The sequence below is a fragment of the Python bivittatus genome, unplaced genomic scaffold (genome assembly GCF_059951505.1).
Source record: "Python bivittatus isolate LINGU-HERP-01145 unplaced genomic scaffold, Pbiv_v1 ctg000700_np1212, whole genome shotgun sequence".
Lineage (NCBI taxonomy): Eukaryota > Metazoa > Chordata > Lepidosauria > Squamata > Pythonidae > Python > Python bivittatus.
Genome location: NW_028277098.1, coordinates 93,220,420 through 93,247,257, shown reverse-complemented (window position 1 = coordinate 93,247,257; position 26,838 = coordinate 93,220,420). Strand labels below are relative to the sequence as shown.

Sequence of the window (26,838 nt, the reverse complement as noted above, 5' to 3'; positions counted from 1 at the left end):
TTTACATATCTTGCAAATGTATAATGGTTGCTTAGTTGTTCTAGCATACGGCATGCACTTTGCCTTTACAGTTTATAAATTATAGTTTATAGATGACTGCAATGTGTGAGCCAGGGCAATCTAATAAGCCATGGTTAAAACAAAGAGTGATTTAGCACAATGTATGAACCCCAGCACTGTGGGGACATTCCTAGCAAAATTTCATCATGGGTAACAATAAAAATAACCCTAATAATTTCCTACAGGACCAACAATGATCAAAGATGGTTCTTAAGGTGGGACAAGGCCATCTCTGTCACAGCATCCCCTAAGTCAGTGTTGTCCAAACTTGGCCACTTTAAGATGAGTGGACTTCAACTCCCAGAATTCCCCAGCCAGCTATGCTGGCTGGGGAATTCTGGGAGTTGAAGTCCACTCATCTTAAAGTGGCCAAGTTTGGACAACACTGCCCTAAGGACTGAAGAGGAAGCAAGATTGGCTGTGCTTTGTCACATTTGAGCTCCTACAGTGGAAACAAACACCAAGGAGGACAGTTAGACGCTGCAAAGAAAATGTTAGGGAAATGTTCAACCAGCCTTCCCCTTCAGCTCCCAGAATTCTCTGCAATGCTCATGCTGGGGGTTGCCAGGTGGGGGAAAGCTCTGTTAACTTCTTTCTGCCATTCAGCCGCACCTCCCAAAGTGGCTTTTTAAGTGAGCAAATGCTCTTAACACTTGGAGAGGAGACCACCAATGCTGTGGCCTGGACTGAGGTCCAAACAACCCAGAACCAATGACAGGAAAAAGGCAATGGCACCCCACTTCCATATTGTTGCCAGGAATGCGCCAAGATATGGCTGTTCCAGAAAGCCTTTGAGGACTGATGGTGCGACAGGTCCCCTCTGTGTAGAAGGTGATAATTCTGTTGATGTCTCCATGGTTAGGAGATTGGTTGTCACCGGGTTGGGGTGGAGGGTTTTTCCCTTCTTCTTGCCATTCTTTCTAATTTACTTTTGTATTATTGGAAGCTGCTCAGAGCATTTGGGGAACTGAGAGGCATATTAATAGCAGAAATTAACAAAAAACAAACAAACAAGTAAAACTACATGGAAATGTCCATCAAGTTACCAGAATCTCGTATTCAGGGCTTGTGGCTTTGCTTCAAAGCATTCATCCTGATAGCTATATTCGTGGAAATCCTGATCCCTCTGGAATTAGAGAACAGAAAAGGCATCTCAGTCATTTCATTCAGGCCAGCTCAACCACTCTCCAAATATCACTGCATTATCCCCTCCTTCTGAAGTATTAGTCCCTAGCCTGTTAAAGATAAACCGACTCCAAAGCTTCAGACGAGACTCCAATGAATCAAATTGTAGAAATATAAGTGATTAAACCCTCACAGCTGAAATTATAGGATTACATTTCCCTTCACCATTCAGCAATTCTAGGTCATTAAAACAATAAGAAAACATAACAGTTATTAGCATGTCTTGAGACCTCTGGCTTCCAGTCTCTTCAAAGCTGGCAAAGATGTTAGATTTTATCATCTAAAAATACATGCTCACCAAAAAAAAAAAAAGGAGAATCTCCAGTTTTATCCAGACTATTACAGTACTTCAAAAATCTATTTTATCATATATCTTCTTATTTATCTTTAGATCTTATTATACTATTTTTCTGTATGTGTGTGTGTGTATGTATACACACTGTATATATTTCATGTAACAGTTCTATTATTGGATATTTTACTGTATCTGGCCATATGACTGTAATAAACAATTTGATTTGATCTGTACTTCAAAAATCAAGAATTATCATCTCTAGAAAACACATGAATGAAGAGTAAGTGATACAATGCTCTCAAAACTTAATCGGAAAAATTCTTAGCAGAAATCAATCAATAGTCAGCAAAAATCTGACTATTACCTACCTATCCTTTAGTCATTGAATCCTGGAAGGGTCTACTTCGGGCACTTAGTCTAACATATTGTTCATGGCTGGAATCCAGTTTAAAACAGAAGATGGCTATTCAGACTCAACTTGGACACATCCAGTGAAGGGGAGCATCATTCCAGCTTAAAGCCCTTGTTCATTGGTTTCTTTGTTGAAACCATTGCTCTTACTATTAACAACTTTTTCCAAACATTTCATCTGAATCTGCCTTCCTGTATGTTAAATTGCTTTTGCTGTGTCCTGCATTCTGGGATGATAGAAAACTGCTCAGGAAGTTCTTCTATGTGACATCCCTTCACATCAATTTCCAATCCTGCCATAGCACTCTCAATCTTATTTCTCAAGTGTTAGGTCCAGGTATTTTTATTTATCACATCGATTTATATGGCCACCTAACCCATGCTTGCAACTCTGGGAGGCTAACACAATAAACATGAAATGAACAGCAGAAAGTAATATAAATATAAATTGCGCTCAAGGCCCACAGCTCAGCTCCAATAAACACAAAACCCTCATAAAATGGGTTCATGTAACATTCTGACTCCTTCCCAGGAAAAATCCAGGTCTTTAATGATTTGTGAAAACCAAGCAGGGTCAAGACCATGCAAAACCTGGGTAGTATGCTGTTCCCAGTGGGTGGGTGCCATGACAGAGAATGGACTGTATAGACAAACTGGAACAGGTCCTTAGAAGGTGAAAAGGATAATTAGCAGACTAGAAATCGAATCCATGAGAAGAGATGGAAGGGACAGAGAAGGGAAGACTAAGGGGTTTATGACAGAATTCTTATACTACTACAAGGACTTTTGTAAAATGCCAGGAGTAGTTAGTTACTAACTATATAATTCTAAACATCGCCTAGATAGACTTTTAGCCTTCAGAAGTGGAGAAGCTTTAGGTGACAGATCATAGGCACTTCCTCATCTTTTTTAATGGTTCCCAAGAGCGCCCCCCCCATCTTTCAATTGCAGTCCTGAAATTCATCTGAATTTTTTACTTTGCTTTTTTGCAGAAATGAGACACCAACCTGATGCAATAAACCTCTGATAAGTGTGATGCTCTTATTTTCACTTTTCAAAACAACCCACAACCTGGGGAAAACATGCAAACTTTTTGCCCTTCTTAGAAATAGAAGATAGCTTCAGGACAGTTTGACATTTAATTCAGAAATTGAATTGGGCAGATAGATGACACATTTCTGAAAGAAAGCAAGGTTAGATTTATTTAGGAACTTTTTTTTTTTTTTTTAAACTTAAACTGGAACAATCTAGTCCCAGCGAAGCATTTAAATGCCCTTGGATTTCAGGGCAAGAGAGTTAATTATTTTCCAAAATCATCCTGGGGATCATCCATTGTTGTTGTTGTTGTTGTTGTTTAGTCGTTAAGTCGTGTCCGACTCTTCGTGACCCCATGAACCATATTGCGCCAGGCCTTCCTGTCCTTCACTGCCTCCCTGAGTTTGCTCAGTTTCATGCTCATTGCTTCAGTGATGCTACCTAACCATCTCATCCTCTGCCGTCCTCTTCTCCTTTTGCCTTCAATCTTTCCCAGCATCAGGGTCTTCTCCAAAGAGATCTCTCTTCGCATTAGGTGGCCAAAATATCTGAGCTTGAGCTTCATTATCGATCCTTCCAATGAGCAATCAGGGTTGATTTCCTTTAAGATTGACTGGTTTGACCTCCTAGCAGTCCAGGGAACTCTTAAGAGTCTTCTCCAGCACCACAGTTCAAAGGCATCAATTCTTCGGCGCTCGGCCTTTTTTATGGTCCAGCTCTCACAGCCATACATTACTACTGGAAAAACCATAGCTTTGACTATGCGGATCTTTGTCGGCAAGGTGACGTCTCTGCTTTTTAATATGCTATCTAGGCTTGCCATAGCTTTCCTCCCAAGGAGCAAGCGTCTTTTAATTTCATGGCTGCAGTCTCCGTCTGCGGTGATCTTGGAGCCCAAATAAATGAAGTCTGTTACTGCTTCCATTTCTACCCCTTCTATTTGCCAGGAATTGATGGGTCCAGATGCCATGATCTTAGTTTTTTTAATGTTGAGTTTCAAGCCAGCTTTTGCACTCTCCTCTTTCACCCTCATCAAGAGGCTCTTTAGTTCTTCTTCACTTTCTGCCATTAGGGTGGTATCGTCCGCATATCTGAGGTTGTTGATGATTCTCCCTGCAATCTTAATTCCGGCTTGTGATTCTTCCAGCCTGGCATTTCTCATGATGTACTCTGCATATAGGTTAAATAAGCAGGGTGACAGTATACAGCCTTGTCGTACACCTTTCCCTATTTTGAACCAATCGGTTGTTCCGTGACCGGTTCTAACTGTTGCTTCTTGGCCCGCATACAGATTTCTCAGGAGACAGGTAAGGTGGTCTGGTATTCCCATCTCTTTAAGAATTTGCCACAGTTTGTTGTGATCCACACAATCAAAGGCTTTTGCATAGTCAATGAAGCAGAAGTAGATATTTTTCTGGAACTCTCGTGCTTTCTCCATGATCCAATGAATGTTGGCGATTTGATCTCTAGTTCCTCTGCCTCTTCGAAACCCAGCTTGTACATCCGGTAGTTCTCGGTTCATATATTGCTGAAGCCTAGCTTGTAGGATTTTGAGCATAACCTTGCTAGCATGTGAAATGAGTGCAATTGTGCGATAGTTTGAGCATTCTTTGGCGTTGCCCTTCTTTGGAATTGGAACGTAAACTGACCTTTTCCAATCCCGTGGCCACTGTTGCGTTTTCCAAACTTGCTGGCATATTGAGTGCAGCACTTTAACACCATCATCTTTTAGTATTTTAAATAACTCAGCTGGAATCCTGTCATCTCCACTAGCTTTGTTGTTAGCAATGCTTCCTAAGGCCCACTTGACTTCACTCTCTAGGATGTCTGGCTCAAGGTCAGTGATCACACCAGCGTGGACATCAGGGACATTAAGATCTTTCTTGTATAGTTCTTCTGTGTATTCTTGCCACCTCTTCTTAATCTCTTCTGCTTCTGTTAGGTCCCTGCCTTTTTTGTCCTTTATCATGCCCATCTTTGCACTAAACGTTCCTTTCATATCTCCAATTTTCTTGAAGAGATCTCTAGTCTTCCCCATTCTATTGTTTTCCTCAATTTCTTTGCATTGTTCATTTAAGAAGGCCTTCTTATCTCTCCTGGCTATTCTCTGGAAATCTGCATTCAGCTGCTTATATCTTTCCCTTTCACCCTTGCTTTTCGCATTCCTTCTTTCCACAGCTATTTGTAAAGCCTCATCAGACAGCCATTTTGCTTTCTTGCATTTCTTTTCTTTGGGATGGTTTTAGTTGCTGCCTCCTGTACAATGTTACGGACCTCCGTCCATAGTTCTTCAGGCACTCTGTCTACCAAATCTAATCCTCTAAATCTATTCATCACCTTCACTGTGTACTCACAAGGAATATGATCTAAGTCATACCTGAGTGGTCTAGTGGTTTTCCCTACATTCTTCAATTTAAGCCTAAATTTTGCAGTAAGAAGCTCATGATCTGAGCCACAGTCAGCTCCTGGTCTTGTTTTTGCTGTCTGTATAGAGCTTCTCCATCTTTGGCTGCAAAGTATATAATCAATCTGGTTTCGGTATTGACCATCTGGTGATGTCCATGTGTAGAGTCGTCTCTTGTGTTGTTGGAAAAGAGTGTTTGCTATGACTAGCTTGTTCTCTTGACAGAACTCTATTAGCCTTTGCCCTGCTTCATTTTGTACTCCAAGGCCAAATTTGCCTGTTATTCCGATTACTCCTTGACTTCCTACTTTAGCATTCCAATCCCCTATGATGAAAAGGACATCTTTTTGGTGCTAGTTCTAGAAGGTGTTGTAGGTCTTCATAGAAGCGGTCAACTTCAGCTTCTTCAGCATCAGTGGTTGGGGCATAGACTTGGATGACTGTGATATTGAATGGTTTGCCTTGGATACGCACTGAGATCATTCTGTCGTTTTTGAGGTTGTACCCCATTACTGCCTTTCCCACTCTCTTATTCACTATGAGTGCAACTCCATTTCTTCTAAGGGTTTCTTGCCCACAGTAGTAGATATAATGGTCACCCGAATTAAATTCACCCATTCCCGTCCATTTCAGTTCGCTGATTCCCAAGATGTCGATGTTCAGTCTTGTCATCTCATGCTTGACCACATCCAGCTTGCCTTGGTTCATAGATCTTACATTCCAGGTACCTATACAATATTGTTCTTTACAGCATCGGACCTTCTTTTCGCTTCCAGATACATCCACAGCTGAACGTCCTTTCGGCTTTGGCCCAGCCGCTTCACTCTTTCTGGAGCTACTTGGAAATGTCCTCCGCTCTTCCCCAGTAGCATATTGGACACCTTCCGACCTGAGGGGCTCATCTTCCGGCGTCATATCTTTTAGCCTTTTAACATTGTCCATGGGGTTTTCTTGGCAAGGATACTGGAGTGGGTTGCCATTTCCTTCTCCAGTGGACCACATTTTGTCAGAACTCTCTGTCATGACCTGTCCGTCTTGGGTGGCCCTGCACGGTATAGCTCATGGCTTCACTGAGTTACGCAAGCCCCTTCGCCACGACAAGGCAGTGATCCATGAAGGGGGATCATCCATTACTGATGTTAAAAGTGTGACAGTTACTAAACATGTCAAGCACCCTAGCTTTGAGGTGAAACTGATCTCAAGATAGCATCCATTTCAATTACGGAATAGGGGGCCATGCCATTGCTCCCTTGGAGAAACAGCCACCTGATGCCAAATAGGTGCAGTGGAGAAAGAATCTCAACAATAAAACAAAACGGAAGAGTCTGCTGATGCTCAAGATACTTGTTAATTGGCTTAATGGGAGATCTCCAGTTAGTTGCAATGATTTCATTTGCGTTGGAAACATGTAGGTTGACTCATCCAATTATATGTGCACAGCAACTCCTTCTTTCCACTTAAGCTATTTCTAGGAATTGTCCTTGGGGCAGAGAGATGCAGATGATTTCAGTGGCAACTTGAAGTGGAAAGAAGATGGAAGATAATAATTTCGTCTCTGAACAGCTGGGAAGGCAGGAGCTCAGAGTATCCCTGGCATTTTTCTAAAGAGTAACCACCTGGTCCTCCATTTTTTTTTTCTTCTTGAAAAAAAAAGGGAGAGGAGAGGACAACCAGTGGCAGGGATATTGGAAGCTGCCTTCTAACTGTACATATGAGAACCCAGCAAATCTGGACAGGGTAAACACTCATCTATGTTTTGGGCAGGGGATGTCGGCAAGATACTGAGCTATTGAAAAGGACCAAGAGCTTCAATTATAGGTACTTGAACTGAGTTCAGCTGTCCCACTTTCTAAAAAAAAAAAAAAGGTCATGCCTTATTATTTACTATTGGTATCTGTGATGGAATGGAATTATGAAGGCCAGACTCAGGGAGAAAAACATTTTCTTTCCTCTCCTGAGGCGAGAGGGAGAGATAAGAGGATGAGACAGGCACCTCCCTGAGGAATTCACAATGTTGTGGCTGGCATTACTTGGGAGCTGGGGTTTCAGTCTGGGAAGATTCTTGCTAGAGGTTGTAGCTAATAAACATTGCTGGACTGAATTTACATGGTCTCTTGGAGTTCCTTGGGCTAGACCTGACAGTATATTAAATAATGCAAATTATTTCTTATTTGCATTTATAGAAGTTTAGGCTTCCCAGTATGATGTTTTACTATGGGCTGGAGCAGTGTGCCTGGAAGACCTGTTGGAGATTGCATCATCTCTTTGCACCAATGAGCTGCTTTGATCTGTAGGACAAATGGCAAAAGGCAGGCTACGGAAAAGGGTCTTCACAAGCTGTTCCAGTATTTACTTCTTGCCTGGCCAGTTGTTAGTCTGAGGACTCCTTGTTTAAAAGACAAAAGGAACCCTTTCTCTCGCTCTCTGTCTTCCAGAATTGGAAGACACCTTGCTGGCTGGGGAATTCTGGGAGTTGAAGTCCACCCATCTTAACATTGCCAAGGTTGAGAAACACTGCAACAGAGCATCTCTGACAGATGACCACCCGGACTCTGCCAGAAGGCGTCTAGTGAAGCAAACTCTCTACTTCATGCAACAGCTTGTTCCGCTGGGTGACAGCTTCTATAGACAGGACATTCCTCCTGACGTCTCGCCTGAACCTCCTTCCTTGTAGTCTTAATCCTTTGATTATAGCCCTGCAATAGAATATAAGTCCGCTTCTGTCTGACTCCTCAGATATTTGAAAACGGTTATCATATCTTCCCTCAGTTGACTCTTCTGTAGGCTAAATATGCCTCAATCCCTTAACTGTTTCTTATAGGGATGGTTTCCTTGCTCCACTTTGTCACTTTCCTTTTTGAACTCTGGTGCCCAGAACTGGATATAGTACACCAAATGGGGTTTCACCAGGGCAAAATAGAGACCTTCAAGGTGTAGTTTATGAAGAAGTGAGGGATAGATAGATATATTTGGGAGTGGTTTGCCATTGCCTTCTTCCTAGGGCTGAGAGAAAGTGACTGGCCCAAGGTCAGTCTGGCCCAGACTGGCCCAGCTAGGACTCATAATCTCTCAGTTTCTAGCCTGGTGCCTTAACTACTACACCAAACTGGCTCTCTTTTTATGTTATATATTCTTAATAAAGCTAACTTTCACTTCATATAGAATGAATGTCTTCTAGCATTCACTGATAGCTGGGCAAAGCCCATTCTCTACATCCAAGACTATATTATGAGCATTTTATTCTTTTGAAATGGGATGGGTTGCTCTTAATTACTTAGTACATCCACTGTACTAGAAGGCGGGTGTTAAATACCTTACACTGCCCAATTGTGTCTTTGTGGCACAGGGGCTATAGAATCTACCAGTCATATTTTATTATATTGTAGCTTCTACCAGGGCTCTAGACCACATTTCCTTTACCCTCATATAGCAAATATCCTGGGCATATGGATTCTTTAACATGCCAACTCTTCTCTTAGATCAATCAGACTGTGCTTCCTTGGGTGCTGCTAAATTCTGCCATGTAGCTCTTAAAACTAGGCAGGAGGCGACATCTTCTAAGTATAATGTTTTCCATCTAGCTTTGGTTAGGGACAAAGTCTTAGTTTTAAACAATATCATGATTTTACTGTCAGTTTTTAGGCTATTTTTAGCTCAATGTTTAGGTCCATTAAATTTAATATTAACAATAATATGCTATAACCATACTTAGAAAGTCATCCAAATCAACATTTTCCGTGTACTGCTGTTATAAGGTTGTTTCTGTTTTGTTTTGTTGTTTTTCTTGTTTTAATCATCCTTGATCAAAATAAAGAATTGATTCATAATTACTTGGTATTCTTGTAGTACTCTGCTTATCTTCAGGAGGCCACGTTCTAGCCAAGGCTGCTGCTGAAATCCAAACCTTGGACAGGAACATTCAAGCGTATGAAGCTTCAGCTTTAGTCTGAAATGATAAGCCTACACCTGATTTATCACCCCAAAGAAACCAATATGGTTTCTTATGTATCTCCAAACTCTAGGAAGCCTTTCAGTAGAGCAGTGTTTCTCAACCTGAACAACTTTAAGATGTGTGGACCAAGTCCCAGAATTCCCCAAGACAGCATTCTTGTAGTAACAGAACTGACTGCCTTGTCTGTTGTGTCAGGACTACAATGTCTCAAAGTTGAGAGTTGTAGCCCCAACACATTGAGAAGGTTCCAGGTTGGTGGGGAGGCCAAGCCAGAAGGATTGAAAATCTGACTTAGCATGGCACGAAAAGGTGGGGCAGAATGTGGGAGCCCTGCAGGATGATCTAGGTAGAAGAACACCTGAAATGAGAACTGCAAATGTGCATCCAGCAGGAAACATGCCTGGACTTCTTCACCATTTCATTAAAGCCTTTGATACTTTTCCAAAGGGAGAAATTACAAGATCAAGCTAGAATGATGGCTGAACTACTTAGCAGCTGATCCAAAGCAACTAGACAAAGCATGTGACATTGTCTTATTGTTTCAGAGATGAAATGGCAGTGGTCTTTCTTTGAACATGCATTGGTCAATTCAGGTAATTAATAATTTCATAATCATCACTTTCACAAGTTCTCACACATGCATACTGAGAATCTTATTTTGTGGCATTCCTTCCTCAAACAGTTTGAGTAGAGATCAGATGTTTTTAATCCTGGGATTTTCAACTTCTTTCCAAAAACTATTATGCATCCTACTTTGGTTAGCACACAGTAAAAGCAGCAACGGAAAACATATAATAATGCTAGGTAGGCAAGAGTGGGTCATCTACCTAGATTTCAAATATACAAGCCAAATCAGTTCTGAGCTCAAATGTCTTCTAATTCATATGTCTTTCAAAAGAGACCTGAAATAGATTTTTTCATTTAAGCTTGGAATACACCAGACAACTGAGTATTTTGTCTGATTGCCAGGATCTTGTAGGACCCTTCAGCTCAAAGGTTTATGCATCAGAGTTTCCCTTCTTGGTCAAGTAATACACATGTCTGATAGCTAAATGGATCAGGCCACTTTAACCTTTACAAAATCTGTCCTCTTTTGTTGATCCACCCTTATTTGTATGAAAAAGGTGAGGATATTTTAGAATCCTCATAAATCTTGAATTAATCTGGTTGATTGATAGAATAATTCCAAGATGTCCCCTCTTGCTGCCTTAAATTCAGATGTTTCTCTAGGTTTCATTGAGTTGCTGCTGCTGCTTCCTCTTCCTCTTCCCCCCGCTCCTCCTTCTCCTCCTCCTTCTTCTTCAGAAGCTGCTATACAAATTGATTAAATAAATAAATTAGTATTTTCCATCTGAGGTAACAAAACTAAGCAGTTAATATATAACATAAAAAATTATTTCAGATTTCTCTATACTTTCAGGAGACTTTATCTTTTACATTTCTATCTCATATGGATTGAAATTAATTTTTTAAAAGACATAGCAAAAGTAAATCTGTTTATTGCGTCTTGAGGATAAGCAATTGTATTGTGACAGTAACTTTGAGGAATAACTTTAAAACTAATATTTTAAGCCTTTTTTTTGTTGTTTTCTATCATCTAGTTATGGGAAGCAACAATGTTAACTATGTTTTATTCAATCTTAAACACATTTACATTGACACTGCATTATTTCAAATTTAGTTTTTTGCCCTAGCCTCCTGTTCCTTTTATGTATATGTGTGCAAAAAATGTGGGTCAGCCCACATTTTGGAGTGGGGTTTTTCCCATCCCACTCAAAACTCAAGCGGTCCTTGATTGATTTTTGTTTCCTTTTTGTTTCCTTCTCTTCCTTTTTTTTAAATTTTAATGCAACATCTTATTACCATAACAGTGTTATGTACACATGTATTTTATGGGCTTGTTTGATCACTAAATTAAAACAACCAGTACAATATAAAATACAAACTACAGCAGGTGATCGATCAGATTTTTAGATTTCAGTGCTTGGCACAGCCTAGAGAATATTCTAAGAATATTTGGAAGCAGCCAGTGATAAAGAATTGCCATCTCCAGGTGGTGCTCCTTTTGCGTCTTCTAGATAGCTCGAGTCCCTTCTTCCTCTTCACAGAAGCCTTGGAACCAAGCAGGGGTGTCCACAAGGTATGGTCACATAAGTCAAGGTGGCACCAACAATGGTGCAGGTGAAGCTCCATGCATTGCAGACACTCCTGAAACCAACTTCTCCCAGAAGAAAAGAAAAGAAAAGAAAAGAAAAGAAAAGAAAAGAAAAGAAAAGAAAAGAAAAGAAAAGAAAAGAAAAGAAAAGAACCTGACAGCAAGGAATTGGCATCTCCATTCACTACTGGAGCCATTATGAGTTGGGCTGGAGAATCTTCTTCCATCCTTTTGAGCTCCATTTTGGCAGATGATGTAATCTAGGTCTAGAGGTAATAATGTCATCTGGCCTCTTTGAACATCTTACCGTCATTATAGCATACTAAGCAACAGTGCTTGAGTTTGGTTTTGCTTTTCCCTCCTCATGTGCTTTTCTTTCTATATCATCAAAGTGAAGTCTCCTTCAAATGGAGCTCAGTTCTGGCTGACTAGGTGGCCCATGTAGTTTTCCTGGCAACAATACAAAGGTTGCTTGCTATGGCTTTCTTCTGGAATGATTTTCAACTTCCCAGTCTAGTCTCTCATCCATGTACTAACAAAATCTATTCCTGCCTAGCTAGCTAGATGCTGTCCCCCATTAAAGATTCTGTATCATTAGGGCACTACAAATCATTGAATAGGCATCTTGTCTTGATTGACATTTTATAAAAGTGCCCCTTCCGAGCAATGTGGTGAATTGATATGGTGCCCTTCCTCTAAAGGGCAGAGAAGCTGCTTCATTTTGAGGTGGTAAGAATGATTTTGGTGCATACATGGAAGCCACTGTTATCAAAGGAGCTGATGCTTTACAAAGGTGGAGCACTTCTTCTCTGCAAGGTGAATCAGAGCCACAGTGTAGATTTGGTGCAAAATGCATAGATCTGTGCCCAGTTAATTGCAAATGGTAAGTCTACAGGCAAAGGCACTCCACTTTCAAGTCACTTTGGGAGATCTCTTGATCTGCAGTTAATTGCTCTGCCATTGAACTATACCCCTTTTTCTTAAAGAAATGTGACCAGCAACTCTGTGTAAGGATACTGGTAAGCCACTTCCTTGCACCATCTTGAAAGCCAGATTTATGATGGTTTTATCTGTTATCTTCTCTACTATTTATAGAATCATTAGTTATATAACATTACTGTTTATATGACTACAGCACCTACCCTATTCCAGGATACTATACTGGGCTATATACATATTGTTTTGTGTGTTGTATTATGCTATACTATATTGTGTTAGATAAATAATGGGGAAGCGATTGGTTTTAATGCCTTTTTAACAGACTACTATTGTCTCTCTCTCTCTGTCTCCTGAGATTAAATCTGCAGACACCCATAATGAAGATGCTTCTGTCATGGGCAGCTCCTCACGCTGGCCTTTCTGAGTCCTATTGCTTAAGAAGGAGCATCATCTAAATGGGGATTTGAATCAGGTTCTTCTGCTGCTCCCAGGAAGGAGAGGGCACTAGAGGTGGCTCAAATACTGTCTAGCAATTGCTAGTGGAACAGCATGATTTGTTCAGTTCCTGCCACTGTCTAATTGAGGAGCTGGACAGTCTCTCTTCCATAGAGCTTCTTCATGGCCTGCTGAAATGCTCCCCAGAAAGAGGAAGAAGCTAGACCAGTAATATGAGTGACTGCTACACAGTTCAGCCCTCTTTGGGTTTTGAGACAGCCACTTTCATGTCTTATCCCAATGTTAAATGTTAAATGTTAAAAAAAAACATTTATTTTGGATCAGTATGTACTTTTTATAGCAGCAACTGGAGTAAATCCTGACTTTATTCCAGATTTATTTTTGTTTTGTTTTTATCTGTCTGGGGAAGTTATGAAAGTGAATCCCCCACTCAAAGATTTTGGGCAATTAAAATATAATTTTCCAAGTTACCCTGATTACATTAAAAAGTTTGGGGAGTTGATAATATTATGTTCCAAGAAACATAATGCTTGTTGCAAGCTGCAGTTTTTGTGCGTACATACAAAACTGGATCCCTGACAATTTACTCCTGCTCTTTCTGGACAAGCCAGCTATCAGCTTATCCAGAGAAAATAGAGAGGAAAGTTTGGAACATGGTCTAGCAGGGCTCCAGATTTGTGGATTCAAAGTAAGATTGTTATCAGAATTCACTCCTGCTCTGTCTGGATAAATCTGGAATAAAGTCAGAATTTTCTCCAGTTGCTGCTATAAAAAGTAGATACTGGTCCAAAATAAATGTGGAATAAGAAGTGAGAGTGGCTGTCTCAAAACCCAAATTTCAGAACTAAGCAAAGTCATCCTTCTCATATATATTGGGGTTTGGGATTTATAACTGATTTCCAGTGAAAAGGTTTTATTTTATAACATTGCAAGGTTGTGTCTTTGTTTTATTTAAGATATAGATTAAAATTTAATTATTAAATTTAAATGGAGTAGTTATCTCCTGCCCAACTCAGACCTCAGCAGAAACAATAGTTGTATCCATGCGGGGTGGGGATGTCACACAAATTAATTTATCATTTCAAGGGATCACACCACCAGAAAGTTTGAAACTCCTGTTTTAAGACTTTTCTACAAAATATTCTCCAAACCCACTCCCTCAGTGACCATGTTTGCATAATGCACTTAACCTGGGAACTAAGTTAACATATACATTTGCAAAATCAATTGAACAGTAAAGCAATCAAATGGACAGGGTTCACACAAACAATTTACACACACACACACACACACACACACACACACATAAATCTAGCCAAGCTTAAAATTAATCAAATTTTGATACTGCAAATACAGCAACTTAACGTTGAACTATCTTGATTGTGTAGTGGAGACACAGCCTCTGAACATTTTCACCAACATTTTAGCAATCCCAAACAGCAGAAGATAATCACACAAAGATGAAAGTAGCATCGGGTTTTTAGTTTAATTTCATTAGAAATGGGATACTTCTTAGTTTGGGAATTCAGAATTGCAGACCTGTGGCCTTAATGAATGCAGGAATAAAATTATGCCTAACTTGTCAGCCTCACAGATGTGGAAGTCCATTAAATCAATTGTCTTCTTTTTTCTCCTTCCCTCTGGGGTTGGTCTAGAAGACCTCCAAAATCCCTTTGAACCCTATGATTCTATGATCTGAAACAAACTGGGGGGAAATCTGCCTGGAAAACAGAATTGTAAGCACTCTGCCTGCAACCAGGAGGAATTATCTGCTCTTATAGTGATGACAAAGGAATGGTTGAGAAAGATGCTGCTATTCTCCAACTCCTTGCCTTAGTTTTCACCAACGGTATCTTGATGTCCATATTTAGAGTTCTACCTAGCAGGAAAGATTCTGAAGTGATTGAGAAAATAACCCTGATTTTAGGAGCATACCCTGCCTCATTTGCAGCTTCCTTTTATTCTTCTTTATGTCTACAAGTCCTAATCCTACAAAACAGCCCAAGCAGTGATTCTGAGGTTCCTGTTGCATGTGTTAGAATTTCTTGAGTCCTGAGGATAATGTCATTTTTAAAGAGAAAAATACTAAAACATATCTTCTTCTCCTTGCAAGTTAGGAATATTAGAACATAAGATGAGTGCTGCTGAGTCAATTTTCTTTAAACAAAGTTGAATTGGGAAGTATGGCAGGAACCCCTTATGTGCCACCCCACAGAGACCTTTCTGAAAGTATGGGACAGGTCTAGGCAAACTCCTTTGTATCAATAAATTATGCACTTTTTCAGCTCCTATCATTCTCCCCCCTGTATTGTATTTTCATTCCTAGATGATGACCAAGTTCACACTTCTTAAAACCTAAACCCAGTTTCAGTAACCATATTTACTGCATTGACATTGCATGCTATGCCAAACAAATATGCCATATTATGGCTTAATCTGATTTCTTGGATCATACAGCATGCTGATTCTCAAAGCATGGAATCACAAACCACTAAATTCCATCTTAGTCTAACCTAGCATTTTGTGTGAACCAGCCACTGGGTAAATTGTGCTTCATTGCTCTATTAGCACCATCAAGATGTGGTGCCCTTTCTAGAATTCATTAAAAGAGAAAAAGTAGGGGAAGAAATGCTATTTAATACCCATTTGTTCTGGTCTTCAAAAAGCAAAAGACATGTTTTAAGTTTTAAAGAATTTGATTCTTTAAAACTTACTAACTTCTCTGATTTCTAATATAAGGATCTCTTAATCATCCTATTTTTCTGAAAGAATTGCATTGGCTGTTCTTTCACTCCCAAGACCATTTCATGGTGATGGGTTTACTTTTAAAACCCTAATACCAGCTTGAGGACCAAACAACAGAAGCAGTATTTGGTCCCCTACCAATAAGGCTATGGGTTCAGTTGGATTCACAATGCATCCAAAACAGTAGGGCTATCAGAGTTGGGCTGCAAAAGTCCAAATGATCACTAGAGAGCAGCAAAGAGATACAGAAAACGCTATTTGCCACCATCTAGTGTTCATTGGATCTTTAAATCCCATGTGGATCTGGTTGGCCCCTGCCCATATCAATCTACATCTTCAGATGAGGTCTTTCTCTGTATGAGGAACGCACTGTTTCTGGAATTTTTTATACCCCACCTTTCCACTAAACATGGTGCTTATAGTTATAATTTAAAAATAACGCATAATTTATTCTAATTAAATATAATTAAAACATAATGCATCCACTAGAATAGAACAAACAGGCCTAAAACAAAGATGGAATCAGACAGCAAATCAAAATGTTCTGCAGCAGAGAAGACAGCTTCAAAACCTAAGTCTGGCTGAATAAAGATAGTTTTGCTTTCCAATGGGAAAGATAATAGAAGTAAACCAAGCCTGGTCATTTAAATAGGCTGATCTCAAATTATGTAGACCGACTTTTACTTATTTGGGCACCTTCCAGATGCATGGGCTTTGATTTCCAGAATTCTCATCAATGGCCATGGCAGCTGGGGAATTCTGGAAGCATGGTAAAGAAGCTTTTGTAGGTTATAACCAGGGCTTGTAATTGTTCTCAGAAAGGGACTGGAAGTCAATGAAGGTGTAACAAATAAGTCATATACCTTGTGGTAGAATTCTGAAACAGATGGAATTTCTAAATATGTTCAAAGACAGTCCTACCTACAGCTTGTTACCAGTAATTCCCCAAACATGCATATTTAATTATGACAAGTTCCATCATGGCCTAATCTGTTATCTTTAAAAAGGATTTCAAATGGTGCACTAAGTTTAGCTGACTGCATCAACACCAGGCATCTGGATTCAAGGTTGAACCTGGGTGTAGATCTAAGCGGTGAACCTGATTCTTCAAGATATTAAGCTCATTTAATACAGGTTAGAACTTTATTGATTGCAAGCACTTCTGCTCTATTTTTTAACTGACCATAAATGCTTCCAGATTCACACTGTTTTCATTTGGGACACTAAATACTGCTTTTAGAAGTACAGCTTAGATTTCAATGGGAAGAACTTAGATGTCATTCATATGTGTCTGTGTCTGTATTCCTCTAAATTAAAGAGAATAATAATAATGCTCCTTTTCTTAAAGCGCAACGATCATGGTGGAACATCTCACATCTGTTAAGGCATCAGCCTAATCTTCTAATTTCCTGGCTTTTCAGAACTTCAGCCCACATAAAGTAACCTAAATTCTCATCTTAAAAATGGCTTTCAGTAGGTTTTTTTTTTTAATTATGTATTCTGCTCTATATCATCCAACATATGCATTGTGAAACAAGAGAACCCAACTTGCTCCCAGGTTCAGTTTGTGATGGCAGTAGTTCATTTTCCACAAGGTTATGGGAAACCCTAGACCTTATGAGGAGGATATGTTACTGGATCTCTTACATGTTGCTTAACCAGTGACTTCAAGGGGCCAAAGTTTACTGGGATCCTGAAACATCACAAATCCATATAAACATAGACCTCTCTGTAAAGTTTTCCTCAATAGCCAGGAAGTTTCAGGGGTCTTTGCATCAATTCTGGAGCTGATCATTGTCATAATATGATCTGTCATTTCCTCTTCCTTCCCCCTCTCTTCTGCTTTTCCTTTCCTCTCCTCTCCTCTCTTTATACTATAAAATTTGTAATCCACCTCAATCTGATCAACTCTGAGCAATGTACAAGAGCAAATTGGAAACAGAATACCTCAGTAATTAAGATAATATGATCTTAAGCACTCGTCATCATCATCATCCTTTGTCTCTAATCATCATGAAGACCCATTGAAACAAAATAATTTAAAGAGCCTTCCTGAATGAAAGGTGGGTAGGAGATAATCATATGTATATTGCATAATATGAGGGCTGCTACCAAGAAGGCCTGTCTCCTCAACAGAGGCCTTGATCTTTTGTGGGGAGGGGGAAATACAAGTCAGGCTTTCCTTCAATATTAGTATTAGATGGGGAAAAAATTACAATTGGCAAGGATATCCTGATGCTGCACTGCAGAAGGCATCAGAAATGATAACCAGCACCTTGACTTGAACCCAGAAGCCTTCTGGCCATCAATGCAGGGACCTCAAGGTGTAAATTCTGCAATTACAGATTTTCCCAACTAGTTTGTTCTTATCACCTGTCATTCTCTGGGTTATTCTTAATGCTCCCAAACTTCCCTGCATAGCTCCAGTGTTGGTATTCCAAGGCAACTTCATGCTAATTTCATGAAGCCAGAGTAAAATACTTGAGGATTACATCCTCAACAGTGTAAAGCTTACCCCGTTCGACTCAGAGAAACTCTCGTGACACGTGTGTTCAGCAAAGAAGTTTACTCAAGCATAACGTTCGTAATTACAGACAAAGCCAGGACTGGCTTGGCACATTTTACAATACAATTTATAGTTCCCCATCCCCGTGCTTAACCCCTGTTGCTTGGTTACAGATTACCAGCAGTTATCCCCCCCTTTACTCAAATGGCAGATTCAGTCCAGCTCTTTTGTGTTCTTGATTGCTGTGTTCGTGGTGCCAGCTGGCCCTTAATCAGTTTGTGGTTTCTCACTTCCCCTTTCTTTGCTAGCGCTCAAGCGGTGAAACTGACTAAGCGCGTCTGGGCAAGTTCCTAGCCATGCCGCACCGGCTGAATCTGACATACCGCCCCCCTGAAGACAAATCCCCCTCCTTTACCTTGGGTACTCTCTGTAAAAATCCTGGACCAGTTCGGGCGCCCTAACATGGGCTCGGTTCACCCATTCGCTGTGCAACTTTGGAAAATGCTTCCATTGCACCAACAATTGGATTTGTCCCTTGTATTTTCTAGCGTCCAGTATCTGCTTCACTTCAAAATGCTGCTCCCCATTGACCATGAGCAGGGCTGGGACTGGCTCTTCCCTGTGCCAATTGTTGTCTGGTTGGTGCAGCTTCAACAAGCTACAATGGAAGACCGGGTGGATCTTCCCTAGCGCCTTGGGGAGCGTCAACCGGATGGTTACCAGGTTGATTACTTCCGCAATAGGAAATGGCCCCACGAACCGTGGGCTGAGCTTCTTTGAGGCTTGGTTGGTCTTCAGGTTTTTCGTGGACAGGTAGACTTGGTCTCCTACCTTCCACTGCCACTTGGGGAGCCATTTGCGATCAGCGTACTTCTTGTATTCGGCTCGGGACCCTTGCAGCACCGTCCGTACTGCCTGCCTCGTGGCATCGATCCGGGCAAACCAATCATCCAATGAGGCAATCCAGGATGCCGGTTGGGGAAGCTCTGACATGGGGACAAAGTCTCGTCTGGTATCCACCTTAAACAGGGTGAAGCTGGTGCGTGTATGGATTGCATTGTTATACGCTACCTCAGCAAACGGTAGCAGCTCTGCCCAGTCGTCTTGCTGGTATCCCACATAGCACCGCAAGAACTGCTCTACTCCCCCATTAAGGCGTTCTGTGGCGCCGTCCGTCTGCAGATGCGCCATCAAGGAGAGGGCTTGCTGAGTTCCCACCCGTTTTAGGAACTCTCACCAGAAACGCGCGATGAAGTTCCCGCCCCAATTGCTGACGATCCATCAGGGCGCGCCGTGCAAACGGTAGATGTGCTGCACAAACAGCCACACCAGCCTCTCCGCCGTGGGGACTTGTCGACAAGCCACAAAGTGCACTTGTTTGGAGAACAAGTCTGTTATGACCCAAATAGTGGTCTTCCCCTTGCTCTCAGGTAGCTCCACAATAAAATCCATGGCGATTTCCTGCCATGGACCATCAGGCGTCGCAACTGGCTGGAGTAGTCCCCGGGGCTTGCCTTTACTCCCCTTGGCCATTGCGCACGTTGGGCAGCCTCCCATGTATGCCTCTACATCTTTTCGGAGCATCAGCCACCGAAACTGTCTCCGGATCAGGTGGAGAGTCTTTACAAATCCATAATTCCCCGCGTTCTTGTTATCGTGGGCTCTCTCCATGACTTCTCTCCGGCACCTTTCTGGCTCATGCAGTTTGTCCTTGTGCTACCACAAGCCCCCTTGACCAGTCAATGAGCCTTGGTTCATCGTGAGCCAGGTGTCCTGCTCCCCAGCTTCCTGGAAAGGTCATTTGAGCCCCGGTTCTGTGTCCCTTCCCTTCTTCTTTGTTTGGCTCCGGGTGACTGCTTTCGCGGACAGCCGGTTTGCGGGGATGATTGAATCCACAATCTCCTCCCGCTGGCTGGCATGCTGGGGCATTCGGGACAACCCATCTGCCAAAAAGTTCCTTTTCCCCGGGATGTGCTTGAGGGTGAACTCAAACCTCCCGAAGTACTCGGACCAGTGTGCCTGCTTAGGCGACAGCTTCTGCGGGGCTTTCAACACTTCGAGGTTATGGTTAGTCCGCACCTTGAATGGCTGGGCTACCCCCTCCAACAGATGTCTCCAGGTGGATAGTGCCCACTTGACTGCAAACACCTCCTTCTCCCACACCATCCACCTCCTCTCCATCTCGGTGAACTTGTGGGAGGCATAGGCGCATGGGTGGAGGGGCCCCTCAGGTCCGGGCTGCAGCAGGACTGCTCCCGCCGCCACGTCGGAAGCATCCACCTGGATTACGAACCGCTGGTCTGGGTCGGGGTGGCGTAGGATGGGCTCAATCGTGAATCTGCACTTCAGATCCTCTAACGCCTCTTGGCACTCCAGGGTCCATGCAAGAGGCATGCTGGGTTTGGGGGGTTTCCCACTGCCCCGAGTCTTGAGCAAGTCCATTAATGGGAGGGCAACCTGGGCAAAGTTCAGGATGAACTGCCGGTAGAAGTTTGCGAACCCTAAGAAGCTTTGGAGTTGTCTCCGGGTCTGCGGCACTTCCCAGCCCAGCACATCCTTCACCTTCACTGGGTCCATCTCGATGCCTTGGCTGGATATTCAATAGCCGAGGTAGTCCAACTGCTCCCGATGGAACTCGCACTTTGAGAGCTTGGCGTACAGCTGTGATTTTAGTAGTCTCTGGAGCACCGTGTGTACTAATTTCACATGCTCGATCAGGGTCTCAGAATATATCAAGATGTCGTCCAGGTAGACTAGGACGCCCCGGTACAGTAGGTCAGGCAGTACTTCATTTATTAATTGCATGAACAGCCCCGGGGTCCCTTTTAACCCGAACAGCATCACGTGGAATTGGAAACTTCCAAGCGGGCAGTTGAAAGCCATTTTCCACTCATCTCCTGCGCGGATCCTGACCCTGAAGTATGCCTTACGCAAGTCCGTTTTGTGAATACTCTCCCCTTGGATAGGTGGGATAGCAAGTCCTTCATCAAGGGGAGAGGGTAATTGTATTCCGTGCTTATGGCGTTCAGCCCCTGATAGTCCACGCACATTCGGAGCAAGCCATCTTTCTTTTCCCGGAACAACACCGGGGCCACCAGTGGGGACTTCGCAGGCTGGATAAAGCTCCATGCGAGATTTTTGTCCACAAACTCCAGAAGGGCGCCCATCTCCTTCCCCGACAGGGAGTACATCTTCGGCTTGGGTAGGTTGGCCCCTGGCTCTAGCTCAATGGCGCAGTCACTGGGTCTATGGAGTGGGAGTTGATACAACTCCTCCTCATCAATGCTCCCGTCAAGTCCTGGTACTGGTGCGGGATGCTCTCGACGCTCTCTGGCTCCGCCATCTTCCCCGTCACAGAACCGCCCGCTGCAGTCGTCTGGTAGGCTGCCACTATATTAGGGCCCCTTGGTTCCAATGCTGTCGCCGCCTCACATGGTCCCAGGCTCACCGCTGCCACTGCTGTGGCTCTCGTGGTCCGCTCGCCTCCCCGCACTGGACGCTCCAGCTCCACCAACTTCTCCTCCACGGCTACGCCTCCCCTCGTCGTTGGCTGTCGGCACTTCTGGCACTCTCGCTTCCACTCTTCTGCGTCTCCGAACCTCAGCGCCTCTGAAGCCCAGTCGACGAGCAGGTTCTGCCGCCTCAGCCACACCAAGCTGAACACCACTGCGTAATCGGCAATCGGAATCACCATGAACTGCAGTTCTTCTTGATGATCCCCGATCATCATTCGGACCAGCTTGGTGTAGTACTGAGCCCCCCGTCCCCCGCAAGTGAGCCGTCAAGCTGACTGAAGGCAATGGGCTCCTTGAGTCTCCGCACCTGGAGACCTAGCCCCGATACTAGCGTCGGGTGTATCAGGCAGTGGGTACACCTGGAGTCCAGTAGCACCTGCAATCGTGTGTCAGCCCCAGATCTCACCCCAAGGATATGTACCCTCACCTGCATGGGAGGGCAGTCCTCATCCGCTATTGGATCTACACGCCTTAACTCCTCTGCCCGCAATGGGACGCCATTCAGTGCGGGCGCCGCTCATTTCCTGCCAGCTCCGTCTCTTCCCCTGGTGATGCCATCTCGTGAGTGAACCACCCGCTGCATTCTGCTGCCACTGCCCCGACTCCTTTCTGTGGCTGGTCAGGGGCACACCATCCCGGGGTCTTTAGTGCCCTGGTGTCTGCCCGGGGTGGGACCCCATCTCACTCCGTCAGGCATTGCGCCGGCCGATGGCCTCGTCCCCCACACTGGAAACAGAGGCTGGATTTCTTTGGAGCCTCCCATCCCCCTGCAGGTTGCCGTCGGCTGCTCCGCCTCTCCTCTGCAGCCCCCTCGCCCAACTCATCCTTAGTCGGCTCTTGGTTCCTCGCTCTCCACTTAATCTGCTGCCATGCCGCCTCTGCCATCCCGGCCAGCCAGATCCACTCTTTTAGTGTGGTCGGGTTGTCCCAACCAAGCGCTCTCTCAAGGACCTCTGAATTGAGGCCGTTTTTGAAGTAGTCTACCCTCAGGGACTCCGGCCAATCCGTCAGTTTCTCCACTAGGCGCCAGAACTCCAAGGCGTACCCGGCCACCAACTTCTCCCTCTGCCTCAGGCATAGGATGTCATCTCTGACCCGCCTGTCACTCAGCGTGTCTTCAAATCTGTCCGGGAGTGCCTGCATGAACCCTGGGAACCTCTTTATTTCTGCCGCGTCGGCATCATACAAGCGGACCACCCAACCAGCGGCTTGGCCCTCCAACAAATCCACCACGTAGGCAACTCTCTCCTCGTCGCCCGCAAACAGGTGCCCACTCCGCCTCATGAAATTCTGCACTTGTGTCAGGAAGCAGGGTAGTTGTTCGGGTAACCCGCAGTAATCCCCCCTTTACTCAAATGGCAGATTCAGTCCAACTCTTTTGTGTTCTTGATTGCTGTGTACACTGGCATTGTTGTTGTAGTCGATGGGTCTTTCTGTTGCTCGCAAAACCGGGAGTTCTCCAATCACGAGCTGATTGCTTTAACTCAAATCTGCGGTTCTCCCCTTTGTCTATAGTGCCCGCAGCAATCTGATGTTAACACAACGCATCCGCTTGTGGTTTAGTTAAGCAGCACCAGTTGGCCCATTAATCAGTTTGCAGTTTCTCACTTCCCCTTTCCTTGCTAGCGCTCGAGCGGTGAAACTGACTAAGCGCCACTGGGCAAGTTCCTAGCCGTGCCACGCCGGCTGAATCTGACAAACAGTAGCTATTTTTAGTGTGCGGATATTTAAACCTGCCACAACTGATATAGCCTGTTCCAGAAGTATGAACTTGGTGACAAGAGGATGTCTGGCTAGAAACCCTCAGGCACCTTTAGATGAAATATCAGCTTCAGGCTTGATTTAGTCTTGTCCAGGTTTCATTCACAACATGCTTATACCTGCTTCTCAGTTCCTTTTCTGTTTACCATTGCTATCTCAATAAGATAAAAAAGGAGTGGTTTATGTGCTTCCACTGAGATCAGTTCATTTTCAGAAATCTTAATATTCCTCTTCTACCTAAGGATAGGTAGACCCTCAAAAATCCACTTCATTTTATAGAGCAGTTTTCCATTTCATTTTTCCCCCTAAGGACTCCCTCCCCCACACCCCAACAAAATCCACAGAAAATTTGCCAGACCTCATTGGAGGCAAGCAATAGGATGGAAGGTTTGGAAAGGATCATGGAAATCATCCAGCCCAATGCAGGTATCTATTACTAGAACATGAAGTGTAGCTATTCCAAAAATCTCTTCTGGCTTTGTTAAAGCCCAATGCAAATACCGTGGTGAGCATTTTGCAGAGAGGCTTTTGATGTTCTCCAGCACTTTGTGGAATGACCATGGAAGGATACTAGCCACTCTGCAAAGATCCTGGCACTTCTTTAAGTAAGCTGGGATTGCTTATAGCCTGGCATCATTATGCCGTTCACTGTAGCCCTTTGCCACCATTACTTTCATAAGAAGGTTGCACCCCAATGCATCTGCAGAAGGACATGGTACTAGGACAAAAATAACCAGGTGTCCTCACTTCCAAATTGTTTCATCATTTAATTCCATTTGCTTTGTTAAAGGCTTGTTGTTTAGTGCTCATCATTCACTTCCAGAAGGTTTTATTTTTTCATTTCTATCAAAATCACCCTGCATTTTCTCTGCATCTTTTAGCCTTAACTGTTCCTGTGCTATTTAACCACATTATTTGGAACAATTCTATGTTTCAATTCTCTGTGCACATTATATATTTCTCTCTTTCTCATTTTTACCCCAACCATTTCCTTTAAGGCATTCTTTTCTCATCTGCAGCCTTTTCATCATTCCACCAAGTATCCTTTTCATACTTCCCATTATTCCTTCAATTTGTTCCAGGCAGCTTCCATGAACCCTTTCCTTATGCTCAGATTCCATTCATGTTGTTGGGAGATTTATCTATCTTCTACAGGTTGTCCTCATTTAGTGAGCACAATGAGGACTGGTGACTTGGATGTTAAGCAAAGCGGTTGCTAAGTGAAACCACGACTGCACTTATGATCTTACTTCTGCTTTTCTTTTACAGACTTGTGAAGGTCATAAATGCAGGGATTGGTTATAAATTTACTTTTTCATCACTGTCATAACTGTAAATGGTCACTAAATGAGGCAGTCACTAAACAAGGAGTACCTGTAATACTTATCCTTACAGAATCATATGGTTGGAAGGCACCTTCAAGCACCCATGACCCATGTATTTTCTCTTCCTTCACTTGTTCTACTTTTTCATAGATGCTTGCACTTCTTTTTCTTTCTTCCATATTGACTTTCTCCCCCAAGATCTACTCCTGACATTATGAAATAATTGTCCCACATTCAGGCCCTCTTCTTAGCCTTGAATCTTTCATGTATTCTCTCATTCTTTCATTATAAACAAGATCAATCACGTGTTTTGATTTATTCCTTTCCCATACTTACATATGCATAGATTTATAGTTAATTTAGTTCTATTTATAGTTCTATTTCTTTTTCTAATTTCTTTTTTTTACTATTTACTATATACTCTACAAATAGGATCTCTAATCTAGAAGCTACTTTGAAAGCCAACACATTAGAAAATATGCAGTTTATTGAAATACATTCAGGATGTATAAAAGATGAGTATGGGAATAATTTTACTCTGGGTAAGTAGGGATTAACGCTGTTATTTATTACCATGAACGCATCTCACCAGAATGCTAAATGGATGTACACTCTACTGAAAAATGTTTGCCTTGGGCTGAATCTTGACCTCTAGTCAAGTCAGGCTCAAATATAACACTAATGAAAATAAAGTCTTTGGAAGTCTTAAATTAGCTATTCTTTTTTTCAACCCAACCCTACTCTGAAGTATTGGTGGGGGGAGGGGAGAGAGCTCCTATATTAATAAGTTTCAGAGTCAGCAGCAGATTAACAGGGCATAATTTTGTGGACAAGCCATTTACAAGATCATTTAAATTAAATTATCAATGTATTAATGATATAAAGACAGGGTCATGCACAAGTGGATGGCCATACAAATTGAAATAAATAAATAAATAAACAAACAAACAAACAAATAAATAAATACTAAGAAACAAGTTCACAATTTTATTTTGGTCTATTCTAAACTAGTCTTCCCCAATCTTGTGTCTTCTATTTGTTACAGGATTGGAATATTTGGAATTTCCAGGGGCATATTCTAGCATCACTTGCTGAAATACAGATCAGAGAGGGCATAGGGAATAGAAATCAGCCCAATTCTCATTCCATTTGAGGTCAATGAGGCAAAACAAAATCTGAGTCACAAGTTGCATTCACATGTTGCACTAAATGAAAATGTGGTTCACATGGTTTTGGCTTTGCCTAATTTTTCAACTCTGAATTGTTTGGGGGGGCACTTTTAGAGGATTAGCCCACATCTCATAATAAAAATATCTTCTTCCCTGATTCTTGTATTCTTGAATGGAAGGAAAAATACTTTCAGTGTTAAATTCCTTTGCCAAATTTTCTGCCCTCTTCAGAACATTTTCAAACCTCTCATCTGATCTATGATTTTGCTTTGTCCATTTGTTCCATTGCTTCATATATGTCAAGGTAAACATCTTAGATTGACTGACTGATTGATTGGTTGATGGATTATGTGCCATCGAATTGTTGTCAGCTCTTAGCAACCACACAGATAGATTTTCTCCATGATGATCTGTCCCTAACCTGGTCTTCCAGTGGGGCACTCATTGCCACTGTAACTGAATCCATCCACCTTCCTACTGGTTGTCCTCTTCTCTTTCCTTCCACCTTTCCCAGCGCTGGAGCCTTCTCCAGAGAACAAGATCTTTGCATAATGAGTTTGAAGTAGGACAATTTGAACCTGGTCATTTGTGCCTCAAGTGAAAACTCTGGGTTGATTTCTTCAATGATCCATTGGTTTGTTTTCTTGGTTATCCACAGTATTTTCAGGAGTCTTCTTCAACACCAAAGTTCAAAAGCATCATTATCCTGCTTCTTTAAAGTCCAACTGTCACTTCCATACAGTGTCACAGGGAATGCCATGGCTTGCACGATTCTGATCTTCGTGGTATATAAACATCACAGCATCTGAATATCTTTTCCAAAGCCTTCGTGGCTGCTCTATTAAGTGCTAGGCTGCTTGTTCCTTTACTGTTGATGGTTGTTCCTAAAAGACAGAAGCTATCTACCACTTTGATATCTCCATAA

General features: G+C 42.6%; 1 protein-coding gene across 1 annotated transcript in view; it reads right to left on the bottom strand.

The window, feature by feature from the left end:
* Positions 1–441: 441 nt before the first annotated feature.
* Positions 442–26,838, bottom strand: part of EDN3 (endothelin 3) — a 108,693-nt gene continuing 82,296 nt past the window's right edge. The window contains exon 5 of the mRNA XM_088153762.1: positions 442–1,186. The gene's annotated coding sequence lies outside the window, so the exon portion shown is untranslated. The remainder of the gene's footprint in view (positions 1,187–26,838) is intronic.